The sequence below is a fragment of the Pinus tabuliformis genome, chromosome 2_2 (genome assembly GCF_031772625.1).
Source record: "Pinus tabuliformis cultivar Carrire ecotype Pingquan chromosome 2_2, CPIR1, whole genome shotgun sequence".
Lineage (NCBI taxonomy): Eukaryota > Viridiplantae > Streptophyta > Pinopsida > Pinales > Pinaceae > Pinus > Pinus tabuliformis.
In genome coordinates, this window is record NC_142300.1 from 202,103,728 (window position 1) to 202,107,701 (window position 3,974).

The following is a 3,974-nucleotide window of genomic DNA, read 5'->3' on the forward strand; positions in this document are numbered from 1 at the left end:
GGAAAAATTATAGAACAAGCATATGTTATCCTCCTCAAGCTTGACAAAAATAGAGAGGTACTGGTCAGCAATGACTGGGGAAAAATTGGGAAGAAAACTTGAAGAAACTTTGTTGGTAGAAAGTTGCTCTTGAACATGACACTTTCACTCTGCATCTAAGTCGGGTTGGGTTGTTTCATTCACCGGTCACATCACCATGGTCCCATCACACCATCCACATTTGGGGTTAATGCTACCAATCCATCACCTCAGTGTCACCGATATGTTCAAGAGAAGTCATTCAAAGAATTCACCTGTGTCTCACCCGCTACAATACATTTATGCTCCATTCTTTTATGACCGCCACCCTCAACCTTATGTCATCAGATCATTTTCACCTCCATTAAAATCATTTGCTTTGTTCCGTGTCATTGATGTGGGATTCATTAAGGCCCTCCTATGATGGATCGCTTCTTTTCGACATCAACTCATTATCCAAGAAGTCGATCTAGGAACACCCAGTTGAGTACTTTGAAGCTTGCATGCCTGAATGGCAATTTTTTCACTTCTAGCGATAGGTTTACATCAATGACCTTTGACCAAAAGATTTTGCGTGGTGTTCGACGCCAAGTCCTTTATTCACACCACGTGAATTGTACTGCAGTACATTGAGGGTCATTATCATTATCGGTGATTCCTCTCGCGCCTGTTAACAGCTTACATCATTGGCTGGTAATCAGGCAATGTCTTTCCATGTTCGACTCCAGAACATCTCTCACATGGATAGACTTGTAGTTCGAGTGAAGATCGAACAAGATTGAAGATCTCGGATCTAGTTTCATCCATCTGAGCTGCGATATATATTCAGGGAAATAAAGACATCAAATGTACATTATTGATGCACAGATAATCATCCAATCAAAGGGATGATGACTCCACCAGAATCATCAGTCTACACTCAGACGATTGTCTGTCCTATGTACATGAAAATGAATTTATAAAGCTGAGCATGGGAATGCCCGCCTCAGCTAGATCATGAAAACATTATGAAGATAATGTATTGTATTGTATCTTATTACAGGTCTCCTCCCAGCTTGAAATAACTTCGGATCCTCATAATAAAGCATTTCACCCGACATCAAAAGATTAATGACCTCATGCTTTAGGGGGCAACTGTTATAGACATTTTTGGGCACTGCAACCCCAAGCATGAAATTCCCATAAACCAAGGGCTCCTAAGTCCCTAAAAGTGTTGTTCTAACCCCTAAAGGAACAAGGTCAACTAATTACAGCTTCTCCCAGAAGTTCTCCATGAAAAATTGCTCAAAACTGGTCAAAACAGGATCATTTCAGCTGCTCCATAGGCAAAGTGTGTTGCATCTCACCTAAGTACACTGTGTGGGTGCGTTGCATTTCAAAAATCCCTTCTATCGGGTGCGATGGGCGAGAAGTGATAAATGGCAGTGTCATTCCGCGAGGTGGAGAGGCATGGAATCTTCCAGAAACTTCTCCTGTGACACTTGCCTCTCTGAATTCGACCAAGGATGAGTAAGAGATCATCAATCTCCAAGTGGAAGGAAGAACTATTAGAGGGAAGACACTAATCAAATCACAAGCTAACTCATCTCCCTTACAGATATCTATATATGGATCCCTCATCCTAGAGATCCAGAGGCTGGAATTTTGCATATTGTAAGGAATTGTTGTTGGTTTCTTGAGACAACATCATAGTGTTGGGTGATCTAAGCTTTGTATGAGGTGAAGAAGGGCTTACTTTCTGAGAGGATGATGCTGGGTCAGAACAACTGCTTGTAACTCCCTTGGCTCTTTCTTGTTTATCAATAAAAGCTATTCAAGTTTTCCTCCATACTCTTGTGTCATTTATGTTTTATGCATTTGTATGGTCAATTTACATCTGATCCTAGATTGTTTATGATTATAGATCCATGTTCTTGTATAGTGTCATGCTACCGTGATCTTACAGGTACTCTGTGAAGCTGGGCGTACAAGGGAGCAAGTAGCGAAAGACTATCAAGAGAGAGAGGAATCGAATTAGGAGATTAGCGCAAGACAGAGGTTGGTCTTCTTTGTTCTTCTCTCATCTATATTTCATAAAGGAAAAATGAAAGTATCTTTACTTTGTTTGTTTCTAAGGTAGCTACCACACCTTAGTGGGATAAGCAGTTCTATGTAGACACTTTTCCCTCTAACACACTTGGTCGATGAAAGGTATAGGGAAATGGTCCTTCTTTGTTGCTTTGTTAACTCTCTGTAATCAACACAAATCCTCCACTTCCCATTTTTCTTTGGAACCATCATTTTAAGGAGAAACCCACTCACTCTCTAAGATAGGGTAAATGAATCTTGCATCTAGCAGCTTTTTTAGTTCTTCTTTGACTATATCCTTGAGAGCTGGATTCATTCTCCTTTGGGGTTGTTAGACAGGTTTGCAACCTTTTCTGATACAAATGTGGTGAATACAAATCGAGGGGTGCACTCATTAATTTCTTTGTAACTCCAAGCGTAGACATCCAAATGTTCCCTTAGCATGTCGCACAACGCTTCTTCTTGGTGTACAGACAGAGAGGAGTTGATTTTCAAAGTTTTCTGAGGGCTGAACTCCATTGTCTTGAAACAAGTAGGGTTTGAATAAGCTAAGCATATATCAATCTCATGGTTGCTCTTGGTTTCCCTTACTACTTCCTTTAAGGATGAGGTGTTGGGATTTGGATTTTGGAGTATTTGTTCAATGAATTGATGTTCATCCGACTATCCTCCTCCCATGGCAGCTTCTAGGGTATAGAGTTGGGCTGATTATACTTCATATTCTTCCTCCTCTTCTAGCCATAAAGGTAAATCCTGTTCTAAATATGGTTGAGTAGGAGGGTATAAGACCAACTTCCTAGATAGATGGCCATTTTTAATAGTCATGTTTCCAACCCTACAACTTATGTAGGCATCAACAATGGCTAACTAAGGCCTCCCAAGTATGATAGGATAACCATTAAGCTTTGCCTTATGTTGGAGAACTAGGAAGTTTGCAGGGTACTCTCAGGAGTCAATGGAGACCATCACATCCTCAACGATCCCCTCCAGGGCTACTGTGGAACAGTTTACAAGTTGCAAGACTGTTGTGGTCTTCTTAATGAACGCTAGAGATTTAGCTTGAGCATGGTGTCCTTAGTCATCACATTAATGGTAGCCCCAAGATCAATCAAGGTGTGTGGGACAATGCTACCATTGATGTGCACATCTACTATAAGGCTTCAAGGGTCTAAATACTTTGGGAAAATTACCTACCCAAACATTAAGTCAAACAACTATCCAATGACATTAATAATAGGGTGTCTCTTTTTCACCTCCCTAGATGTTTGAAATACTTCTCTTTAATAATTTTGTTGTAAATAGGTACATCCTCAATGGCTTGGAGAAGTGGAATTTTGGCACATAGACTTTTCAATTCACCCAGAACTTCATTCTCTTATGGGGTAGGACACTGGATGAGTTAATATTTCAGGAAAGGGTGGTGGATTCACTCTAGGCATGCATTCCTCTCTTTCCTCCTCACTCTCCCTAGGTGGAGATGGAGGTTGGTTGTCCAGGAGCACTCTCCCAGACCTTAGGTTGATTTCCTGAATTTCCATAGCATAAGCAGGGTAGGATGTCTCTCCAATGTATACCTGTTGTGCCAGTTTGTTGTTCAAGTTTGGATTTGGCTCAATAGGAATCTAAGGTTGTTTAGGTGGAGCAGGGTGTAAAAGTTGTGGTTGAGTAGGAGGTCAAGGCAATAAAGAAGGAGAATTGTTGTATGAGGGCCTCCGCCCCTAGGGTTGTGCATTCCATTGAGGCTGTGGAGGAGTATATGGCTGAAATGACTGGTTGGGTGGTTTGGAATGGTACTAAAGTGCAATAGACAAGGAGAAGTTGTAGACCAAGAGGGATGAGCAGGGGGGCCCTAGGAGGGAATGGATGTGTTTTGGTTAGGGTTTTAATAT